This window comes from Loxodonta africana, chromosome 3 (genome assembly GCF_030014295.1).
Source record: "Loxodonta africana isolate mLoxAfr1 chromosome 3, mLoxAfr1.hap2, whole genome shotgun sequence".
NCBI lineage: Eukaryota > Metazoa > Chordata > Mammalia > Proboscidea > Elephantidae > Loxodonta > Loxodonta africana.
Genome location: NC_087344.1, coordinates 152959733 through 152971824, shown reverse-complemented (window position 1 = coordinate 152971824; position 12092 = coordinate 152959733). Strand labels below are relative to the sequence as shown.

At 42.7% G+C, this 12092-nt stretch overlaps 1 protein-coding gene across 3 annotated transcripts in view; it reads right to left on the bottom strand.

Moving 5' to 3' along the window:
- Positions 1-7585: 7585 nt before the first annotated feature.
- The window catches only part of LIX1L (limb and CNS expressed 1 like), a 72847-nt gene continuing 68340 nt past the window's right edge, over positions 7586-12092 (bottom strand). For all 3 annotated transcript variants that reach the window (XM_064282340.1, XM_064282338.1, XM_023541034.2), the window contains one exon: positions 7586-8010. The gene's annotated coding sequence lies outside the window, so the exon portion shown is untranslated. The remainder of the gene's footprint in view (positions 8011-12092) is intronic.

Sequence of the window (12092 nt, the reverse complement as noted above, 5' to 3'; positions counted from 1 at the left end):
TGCTTTTGGGCGGACCTCGAAAAAAACACCAGTTGATGCTGATGGGCTGTTCCATCAAATCCTGGCCATTGAGCTCCTCCATGGCAGCCTGGGCCTCCTTGTATGTTTAGTACTCAACTAGAGCATACCCCTAGGGGATATGAAAAAAACATATCAAAACCCTCCTATTTCACCAAGCGTCATTAGATACCGTCTTCCTCATAGCTAAGCTCATATTTAAACAGAAAAACGTAATCTTTTAAAAATGAACTGTATGTATATATCTATGTTGTCTATACGATGTATTTGTTTCTGTTTGTCTCTTTGTTATGTCTAACAAAATCAATTTCCAATATGATTTTATTTCAACTTTGCTTTTGGCCAAGCAGAGTAAACATGGGAAAAGTCACGACTAATTCTAAGGGTTATAGGGGAAGGGAGGCAATTAAATGTCATTTATGATACCTTCAGGTATCCTGTACGCCTGTGCATGGCAAGATAGTCCTTGCCCTCTCCACCTTACCTCCTTAGGCAGACCCCAAACAAAATACCAGCCCAAGCAGATTGGATGTCCCAGTTACTCTGAGCTTTCTGTTTTTTTCCTTGATGAGGTGGGTACCTTTGAAGTGGAGAGGGAGAAGAGGAATGGGAAGACATACAAGTTAAAAAACAAAACAATTGCTTTTGAGTTCATTCTGGCTCATGGTGACCCCATGTGTTCTATAGTAGAACTGCACACAATCAGGTTTTCAAAGGTTGTGATCTTTTGGAAATAGATTGCCAGGCCTCTCTTCCAAGGAGCTTCTGAACTGCCATCCGTTCAGTTAGTAGCCAACCACTTAACTGTGCCATCCAAGGACTCCACATACAAGTTACCACGTGTTTTTTCCCCTTCCTGCCATTGCTTCAACTTTTAGTGAGCATGTGCCAATGCTACTTCCTTTAAAAGGGAAGGATATGTTGCCCTCCGAGCTGTTGAGAAGCCTTAAGAGGGAGTGGGCTTCTTGTTTCTGCTTGGGTCAGGATGTTTTATTGCCCTCCTTATAAATTACCAAAAATGAACAAACAAAAAAACCAAACCTGTTGCCATCAAGTCCATTTTGACTCATAGTGACCCTATAGGACAGAGTAGAACTGCTCCATAGGGTTTCCAAGGAGCAGCTGGTGGATTTGAACTGCCGACCTTTTTTTTTTTGGTTGCAGCTGAGCTCTTGACCACTGTGCCACGAGGGTCCCCCTTGTGGATTAGTAGATTTGTAATCAGATGGAACCTGGGGGAGCTGGGAAAGATGAGAAAATGTCACAGATTTTCTTTCTTTCCCTTTGTTTCTTTCTATAAGAACTTTCCTTCTCTGTCCTAATTCGAAGACTTAGAAGGCTGTTTTAGTAACTTCTTTTTTCACTTTAGCTTCTTCCACAAGGGGTTCTGTTTTCACTTTTTCAGGACAATTAGCTCTTCTCCTCCTCATCCATCTACCATAATTCCAAACAAGGCAGTTTTCTAAAATGTTGGGAGACTGTACAACCCTGCAATGTGTTAAAAATGAAACAGAACATCTGTAAAATAGGAGTTTTATTCAGATTCAAAGATTTGCAAATCAGGAAGCGCAAAAATGAAAGTTCAAAATGGTGTTCCAATGAGGGAGCATAAGCATATGTCTTTTATACTCAGTTTTGTAGAACTTTGTACAGAGTTGGAAAGAATATGGGGGTATATTTGTTGGACTGACATTCAACATGCTCTCCTAAGGCTCATTTATCAAGAATTTCTATTGACTGGGTACTCATCCTCAGCCACAGTTTCCTGCATTCAGGAGCTGGTTCCTTCTGTTTCCTGCAACATTCTGGGTAGGCCATCTCAGAATATTGTAGAACAAATTATCTTGGTCCAGAATGTGGTCGGGGGTCACATACTCTAAAAAGCAGAAGTGGGGCCTAGGACAAAGTAGAGCCTGACTCAGACTTGTGTCAGCCATTATAGTTATGTCAAGTGCCTCAGTTTTAGACTGCTCTTTCACAAATGCTTCCTTCGTCATTTCCCTTCAGACTTTTCCTGGCCTGTTTGAAGCGAGGTGAGGTGGAAGCTTGTCTGCAGGAGCTCCTTCCCATGCCCTGAAGAAGACTCCATTACTGATGAGGGCTCATCATGTGCTTTAGCAGGAGAACTTGTGCTCTGTGAGGAGATGCTCCCTAAATGAACTATTGTGGCAACTGCTGACACTCCCAACAGTGGCAGGAAGGGTCAGTGTTATGGACTGAATTGTGTCCCCCCAAAATACGTCTTGTAATTCCTAACCTTTATGCCTGCGATTATAATCCCATTTGGGAATGAGCTATCTTTGTTATGTTAATGAGGCAGGATCAGTATAGGGTGTGTTTTGAGTCAATCTTTTTTGAAATATAAAGGAGATTAAACAAATGCACAGAAGAGAGATGGGGTAAGATAGATGCCAAGACACGTGGAGATCTCCAAGGAACCAAGATGCAGAAGCTGAAGAAACAAGGACCTTCCTCCAGAGCCAACAGAGAGAGAAAACTTTTCCCTAGAGCCAGCACCCTGAATTCAGACTTCTAGCCTCCTGAACTGTGAGAAAATAAATTTCTGTTTGTTAAAGCCATCCCCTTGTGGTATTTCTGTTATAGCAGCACTAGATAACTAAGACAGTGAGTCTCCCAGTTTTTAAAAAGCAGAATATGGAAACTTTGGCTTACTGTGCCTGCCCCCAGTTTAGAAGAAACTTGGGGTAGGGCTGGGCTGTTCCTTTACTTAAGAAGGCTCTTTTTAACTACACGGATATGCACAATGCAGCTCTGCTCTCCTATACCAGCTTTTGTAAGAGCAGACTCAAGGCAAAGGCTTGGACAGGGTGCCAAGCACTTCTCCATTCTATTCCCTTGGATTGGGGTTTTCCATAAATGGAGCAAGCAAGAGCTCAAGTTGGACTGTGACTAACCATACTGCTTTGGGGGTTCTATTGTTTAGATAAGGAGTCCTAGTGTTGCAGTGGTTAAGCACTCAACTGCTAACGTCAATGGTTCGAACCCACCACTGCTCTGTCATGGGAGGAAAATGTGGCAGTCTGCTTCTGTAAAGATTACAGCCTTGGAAACTCTATGGGGGCAGTTCTGCCCTGTTCTATGAGGTCGCTATGAGTTTGAATTGACTCAAAAGCATGCAAAAACATTGTTGAAATATGCTAAAACTTTGGCCAGCTAAAATGCCAAGCTGATGCTAATGAGTCACTAGAATCCATTTGTACACTGTCTTAGGAAAACCAGTAAAGCATATCTATATAGATATATATATTTATTTATATCAAGGAAATGGAAACCCTGGTGGCATAGTGGTTAAGAGCTATGACAGCCAACCAAAAAGGCTGGCAGTTCGAATCTACCAGGCTCTCCTTAGAAACTCTATGGGGCAGTTCTACTCTGTCCTATAGGGTCACTATGAGTCGGAATTGACTGGATGGCAATGGCTTTGTTTTGTTTTGTTTATCAAGGAAATGGCTCATGAGGTTGTAAAGGCTGGAAAGTCCCAAGTCCATGTATCAGGCTGGAGGTTTCTCTTTACTCATGTAGCTGCAGGGGCCAGTGAATCCAAGATTGGCAGGTCCAGAGCAAGCAAAAGCCTGTGAGCTTCACCAGAAAGTCTACCTATATTAGATGCAAGCCACACCCCCAAGGAAACTCCCTTTCAACTGATTGGCTGCTCATAACAGATCTCATCATGGAGGTGACTGCATATTAGATCTTATTATGGAGGGGATTACATCATTACATAGCTGCCAAACTATATGATAACTGCCAAACCACTGAGAATCATGGCCCAGCCAAGTTGACACACAACCCTAACCATCACATACACAATAGTAGTTACCTGCCAAGTACCAGCTGAATGGAGCAAGGAAGGGTAAGCTACACTTGATGACTGTTTGAGAGAGAAGGATGAGACAGGGTTGAGCACCTTTGTGACAGGCAGCATGCTGTTCATCACTTAATTTCATTAGGTTTAGACTGAGTGACTAAATTTTGGATTTACTTTGTGTATTCGGTGCAAGCCTAATTGGGAACTAGCCAACAGCTAGTCATTCAATCAACATTGAAAATGCATTTGGTGCTAAACATTATAATCTCTGATAGCTGCACATACAGGCGGTTTCCATCAATACTAAACAGACATAAAGAGCAAATTTTTTTCAACTTGTCCATCATTAAGCCATTCCTTTACCCTAAGGCTCTCAGAATTTGAAAGCTCAGGCACCACGATTGTGTCCCATTTATAATCAAATCCTAAAGTACATGATCTCTGAAGTCATGGCTCTTTGCAGCAGCCACTAGCTCAGCTGAAGTCAGGAAAAAGGCCTCATTTTGGAACGTCTAGGTTTTTTTTAGAGTACTGCAGCTACCCAGTCACCCCTTCAGGGCTGTTAACTGTGACTCTAGGCAGGTTCTTCAGCCTACATGAAACTTTTTTTAATATTTATAATTAATTTTTGGTTGTTGAGAATATACACAGCCAACTAACTGAAATGTTTTGAGTGGCGTGGTCCATAGTCTACAGCCCTGTGGGGAACATTTCTCTAATCTGCTTGAGAAACGGTAGTTAATGAATCTAAAATTTTAAGAGCAAACCTCCAAAGTCCATAGCTGTCAAGTTGATTCCGACTCATAGCGACTCTATAGGACAGAGTAGAACTGCCCCACAGGGTTTCCAAGGAGCAGGTGGTAGATTTGAACTGCTGACCTTTTGGTTAGCAGCCAAGCTCTTTAACCACTATGCTACCACGGCTCCAAAATTTTAAGACAAATGAGCATAATTTAAGGGGAGAAAGCCTTACACTAGTCTTGATATCAACTATCAGAAAGCTGATAAGAGAAGAGGCTGAGTTTCCCTTTTTGACTATATCTCCCCACTTTGCACAAGCTCAAGTTTCCGTAGCCTATGGCCACGAGCACTTCCAATCCAGTGATTTATTTCTGCCAAGCAGAGTTATATGAGAGACCAGCTGATAAAACTGTTTGAGAAGGGCTGAACTGATTCTCTTCGGTACAGGAAACAAAGAAAAGGTAATGGAATGAACTACAGCCACTTCCATAACTTGACATCAGGGCTGCAAGTTATACTCACTCCCTCCTTCCTCCACCGTCCACTCCAGATTCCTCTGTCTCTCAGCTACCATTCAGCAGGTGCTGGTGGTTTACCAGATGGTATGATCAAAATCTTAATTCCTGAGGGACTAAACCCTTAGTTATCACACTTTTCTCAGGCAAGAGTTGCTACAGGTTTCCATTCAGTTGTAATAGAGCAAGGGGATGTGTAAAGAGGTGCCCAAGTGGATCACCAGGTTCTACACATTTTCCTCCCTACCCCCACTGTGAAAAGCAGCTCTACCTCCCTCTCCCTACTGATCAGGGTCAATTACCTCTGCCAAGATGTTGACTCCTCTTCTCACTTGATGGTCCCTGGACACAAGGAGACCCAAGTATCCTGGAGGCATCCAATAACTTGGAGTTCCCCTTGCTGTATCTACTGGTAAAAGTGCACTCCCTTTATGGACCAAGACCTATCAGCTCTGCAGAGCCTAGAGTTATGGGAACAGGAAGCATAAAATTCCCAGTGATTCATATGCAGTGGTTGTAAGTGGTCTCCCTCCCACTTATACCCCTTGGTTCTGGATCCATGCAGTCTTGGGAAGAGAGCACCATACGGAGGTCTCTAACTTAATGTGTATACTGCGTTCTGAAGTGTTGCTTCCTTTAGAATGCTGGTCAGGCACTCTGAGGATGGCTACTTTCTGTATGATGTAGTATGTGAAATCGTCAGTGGGTCCCATGGTCATTGGGCCATTCCCATGCTGTCTTTGTGGTGAAGTGAGTTCCCTGGCTGGATGCCATGTTGTGTGGGATTCCATGCCTGTGGATCAGTGATTCCATGAACCCCTGGATAGTAGTGCTAACTATGAGCAGAAAAGGAAAACCCATACCTGGAGTAGGAATCTATCCCTAGAAAATTAACTACTAGACTTTCTAAAATGTACTGGATGTATTGAACTTACCACCAAGTAGCCAGTTGGTCTCCTAAGGAATAGTGCCATAGCCCAGTTCGGTGTATGTCTCTGGTACTGTCAGGTTGGATATTCAGAGGCACCAGTAGCTAGATGGCCTTGGTAAGGTGGGACCATGTTGTTGTGCCCATGTGTATTCTCTACCTCTGCCACCATGGTAGTCCTTTTACATGCCCATTGTGTGAGTTCCAGGGTGGCTGATGTCAAAGCCTGTCTAATATCAACTGGCTGAGACATTCTGTCTACTTGACTGTTCAGTACCTCTTCTGTGGTAGATAGTTTCTGATGGGCATTAGTTTGTGATACAAAAATCTTCACAATGCCGTATGTGCAATGCATACATCTACCCCAGGCCTCTTTACCTCTGGTCTCTCTGTCCTTTTCCCAGGCCTCTGACCAGACAGCCAGGCCAGTAGCCGCTGCTTAGGAATCTATAACTATTCTTACCTGTCTTCTCTCTTGCCTTTCACAGGTATCAGCACATGGGGATCTATATGCTGTCTGTGCTTATTACTGTTATTTCCCTTTTTATCTTTCACAGGTGTTTTCCCTAATAGCTCTCTAATCCTACCTTGGCTTCTGCTTCTCAGAGGACCTGAACTAATAATAGTTCTTCCAGACAAGGTGGGTGACCACATGCACCCCTTGCAGCTCTGCCTGTTTAGATTTCTGTTGCCTATCAAGGCCATTCCCAATACTGTCTAAAATGCAGCCCCTCCCCAATTTCAGCTTACACACACATACAGAGCCAACCCATCTTCAACCAAATTCAAGATTTCCTGTCTTCAGCTGATTTGTACAAGGCACTGCCCAAGACCACCACCAATATAGCCATCTGTACATTAGGGAAGGAGTATTGATCCAACTCTGATGGGTGACCTGAGTGTTTAGATTATCTGTTAATGCAAACTGTGCCTCTGGTTCTGCTCAGGTTTGTTCCTGGCTATTCCATTTCCAGCTTACAATGGACTGGTGCTGTGAATCTATGACTTGGCAAATCTGACAGCTCCTAGTAGGCAGTTCTAGAACTCATGGTCACTCTGGAGCCTCAGGTCAAGCTTTTGGTTTCTACTCAACGAGATGCCAGCAACTGTTTCTTGAAAGGCGTACAATTCTCCACTGTGGGCCTGACCTTACCTCAGCACCCCAGAGATATGCATTGTGATTCTCCCCCTGGAGCTTGCCTTTACTCCACATTTTTTTTTAACAGATTTATTTTGCTATAACTTACATACCATAAAACTCACCCCTTTTAAGAGTGCAATTCAGTAATTTAGTAAATTCAGAATTGTGCATCTATCACCACAATCCAGTTTTAGAACATTTCTATCACCCCCAAAGAGATCCCTTGTGTCCATTGCTGTCAATCCTCATTCCCACCCCCAGGCCCAGGCAACCACTAATCTAGTTTCTATCTTTATAGATTTTCCTTTTCTGGACATTTAATAGAAATGGAATCACACAATATGTGCTATTTTGCTTCTGGCTTCTTTCATTTTACATAATGTGTTGGAGGTTCATCCATGTTGTAGCATGTATCAGTAGTTCGTTCCTTTTTATTGCTCGGTAGTATTGCATTACATGGATATACAACATTTTGTTTGTTCATTCATCAATTGGACATTTGTTTCCACTTTTTGCCGGTTATCAATATAAATACTGCTATGAACATGTCTTTGAGTAGACAAATACTCTTATGTCCTTCCCCTTCCCTGTATCTTTTAAATGCCTGAAACATCTCACGGACTAGGGTCTTTCTCTCCACTGAGACATTTTCCCAGGTCACCGCTGGTCAATAATAATGCCATGGATTATCCTTGATTGTTCCACTCAGGCAGCGAGTTAGTTTCCAAACCATCTTACTGCCTATTTTCTCATACCATTCCCAGTACCACTATTATCAGTTCAGGTCCTCTGAGAAGCAGAAGCCAAGGTGAGATTAGACAGCTATTAGGAAAAACACCTGTGAAAGATAAAAAGGGAAATAACATTAATAAGCACAGAAAGTGTATAGATCCCCATGTGCTGATACCTGTGAAAGGAGAGAGAGAAGACAGAATTGGGTAGGAAGAGCCTGGCTACAGCTCAGTTCTGAGAAAGTCTTGGCCCCATCCCAGAGCAAATGTGGCCCACTTGGGGAACTCTGTGTTAGACAGTAGTAGGCTGGCTGTAGTACCCCTGCTGTGCTCAGTTTTTGGCTGGGAGTAGTGGGAGAAGCGCAGCCTCCTAGTGAATTCCATGGTAGATCACTGAAAACTGTTGGTAGGCTATGTTCCCTGCAGCAGGTTCTCTTAAAGGAAATCTCAGAATACCTCCATGGCCACTGCAGTTGATTCAGGGATGTCGAATATTTAAGTATAGAAATTAATGTTGATTTCTGGCTCTTTTAATTCACAAGAAAATTTTCTTCAAATCACTGGAAGCTCTTCTAATTGAGGAAAACCAAAAAACTAATGATACATTTTTTAAACATTGTGCTTTAAGTGAAGGTTTACAGAGCAAGTTCATTTCACAATCAATAATTTATATACAAATTGTTCCATGAGGTTGGCTGCAATCCCCGCAATGTGTCAGCACTCTCCCCGTTACCATCCTGAGTTCCCCGTTTCTATTTTTCCAGTTTTTCTGCCCCTTCCTGTGTCCTAATCTTTCCTTTTGGGCAGATGTTGCCCTTTTGGCCACATATAGATAATTGTTCTAAGGAGAAATTTCCTCAAGGGTGTTATTGTTTATTTTATAAGCCTGTCTATTATTTGGGTGAAAGGTTATCTCTGGGGGTGACTTCAATTTCAAGTTAGAAGGGTGCCTAAGGGCCATAGTGTCAGGGGTTCCTTCAGTCTCTATCGGACCAGTAAGTCCATTCTAACCAAGACCTTCTATTCTGATCCCAGTCAAAGTGGTTGATAGTGGTAGCCAGACACCATCTAGTTCTTCTGGTCTCAGGTTAGTGGAGGCTGTGGTTCCTGTGGTCCACTAGTCCTTTGGACTACTTGCTTTCCTCAGTCTTTGTTCTTCTTCACTCTCTTTTGTTCTGGACAGAGAAAGATCAATAATTGTATCTTAGATGGCTACTTGCAAGCTTTAAAAACCCCAGACGCTATTCACTAAAGTAGGATGTAGAACATTGTCTTTATGAACTGTGTTATGCTAGTTGACCTATGTGTCCCCCAAGATTATAATCCTTAGCCTTCAAGCCCAGTCCCATGAGGTGTTTAGTTATGTCTAGGAAGTTTTCATGACTGTGCCCACTGTGGGAAACCCTGGTGGCATAGTGGTTAAGTGCTACAGCTGCTAACCAAAAAGTCAGCAGTTTGAATCCAGCAGGTGCTCCTTGGAAACTCTATGGGGGAGTTCTACCCTGTCCTATAGGGTCACCATGAGTCGGAATCTACTCGACGGCAACAGGTTTGTTTTTTGGGGTTTGGTGCCCCCTGTGTTCTCTATTATATATATGAACATACATGCAACACATACAAATATGTATGTAGAAATATCCGTAGCCAAACCTGTATACGCATGCGGATGTATTCCCATGCGCCCTCATACACCTTGCAGAACTGTATAGGTTATAGTATTTACCATAAGCTGCCTTTTATTCTTGCATACCTCTCAATGTCTCCCCGTGCCCTGGTCATGTTGTGCTGACTTCTTCATTGTTGTATATTGCCTTTCACTTCACCAAAGTTAACACATGTCCACTATCTAGTTAGTGATTTTCCCTCCCTCCCCCTTCCATTCCTGATAGCCACCAAAGGATGTTTCTTTCTGTGTGTGAAGCTTGTCTTGATTTTTTATAATAGTGGTCTTATACGATATTTGGCCTTTTGTGATTGACTTATTTCACTCAGCATAATGTCCTCCAGATTCATTCATGTCGTGAGATGTTTCATGGATTCATCAGTATTCTTTATCGTTGTATAGTGTTCCATTGTGTGTATGTACCACATCTGTTTATCCATTCATCTGTTGATGGGCATTTAGATCGTTTCCATCTTTTTGCTATTGTGAACAATGCTGCAATGAGCACGGGTATGCCTATGTCTATTCGTATCACAGCTCTAGTATTTCTAGGATATATACCTAGGAGTGGGATTGCTGGATCATGTGTATTCCTATTAAGTGTATTTCTATTTCTAGCATTTTAAGGAAGTGCCCTACTGTTTTCCATAGTGCTTGTACCATTTTACATTCCCACCAGCAGTGTATAAGCGTTCCAGTGTCCCCATGACCTCACCAGCATTTGTTGTTTTCTGTTTTTTTCATCAGTGCCAAACCTGGTGACATAGTGGTTAAGTGCTACAGCTGTTAACAAAAAGGTCGGCAGTTTGAATTCACCAGGCATTCCTTGGAAACTCTATGGGGCACTTCTACTCTGTCCTATACTGTCACTATGAGTCAGAATCAACTCAAGGGCACCAGGTTATTCTTCCTGGGGAGGGGGGCGGTGGGTGAGATGGCATCCCATTTTAGTTTTTTTATAATTTTTATTGTGCTTTAAGTGAAAGTTCACAAATCAAGTCAGTCTCTCACACAAAAACTTATATACACCTTGCTATATACTCCCAATTACTCTCCCCCTAATGAGACAGCCCGCTCCCTCCCTCCACTCTCTCTTTTCATGTCCATTTCACCAGCTTCTAACCCCCTCTACTCTCTCATCTCCCATCCAGGCAGGAGATGCCAACAGAGTCTCAAGTGTCCACCTGATTCAAGAAGCTCATTCCTTACCAGCATCCCTCTCCAACTCATTGTCCAGTCCAATCCATGTCTGAAGAGTTGGCTTAGGGAATGGTTCCAGTCCTGGGCCAAGAGAAGGTCTGCGGGCCGTAACTACTGGGATCCTTCTAGTCTCAGTCAGACCATTAAGTCTGACCTTTTTATGAGAATTTGGGGTCTGCATCCCACTGGTCTCCTGTTCCCTCAGGGGTTCTCTGTTGTGTTTCCTGTCAGGACAGTCATCGGTTGTAGCTGGGCACCATCTAGCTCTTCTGGTCTGGGGCTGATGTAGTCTCTGGTTCATGTGGCCCTTTCTGTCTCTTGGGCTCATATTTACCTTGTGTCCTTGGTGTTCTTCATTCTCCTTTGATCCAGGGGAGTTGAGACCAATTGATGCATCTTAGACGGCTGCTTGCTAGCGTTTAAGACCCCAGACGCCACTCTTCAAAGTGGGATGCAGAATGTTTTCTTAATAGATTTTATTATGCCAATTGACTTAGATGTCCCCTGAAGCCATGGTTCCCAAACCCCTGCCCCTATTACACTGGCCTTTGAAGCATTCAGTTTGTTCAGGGAACTTCTTTGCTTTTGGTTTAGTCCAGTTGTGCTGACCTCGCCTGTATTGTGTGTTGTCTTTCCTGTCACCTAAAGTAGTTCTTATCTACTATCTAATTAGTGAATACTCCTCTCCCACCCTACCTCCCTCCCCCCTCTCTTAACTATGAAAGAATATTTTCTTCTCTGTTTAAACTATTTCTCCAGTTCTTTTAATAGTGGTCTAATACAATATTTGTCCTTTTGCAACTGACTAATTTCACTCAGCATAATGCCTTCCAGGTGCCTCCATGTTATAAAATGTTTCACAGATTCATCACTGTTTTTTATCGATGTGTAGTATTCCATTGTGTGAATATACCATAATTTATCCATTCATCCGTTGATGGGCACCTTGTTTGCTTCCATCTTTTTGCTATTGTAAACAGTGCTGCAATAAACATGGGTGTGCATATATCTGTTTGTGTGAAGGCTCTTATTTCTCTAGGATATATTCCAAGGAGTGGGATGGCTGGATCCTATGGTAGTTCTATTTCTAGCTTTGCAAGGAAGCACCAAATTGATTTCCAAAGTGGTTGTGCCATTTTACATTCCAACCAGCAGTGTATAAGTGTTCCAGTCTCTCCACGGCCTCTCAAACATTTATTATTTTGCATTTTTTGGATTAATGCCAGCCTTGGAGTGAGATGAAATCTCATTGTAGTTTTGATTTGCATTTCTCTAATGGCTAATGATTGTAAGCATTTCCTCACGTATCTGTTAGCTACCTGAATG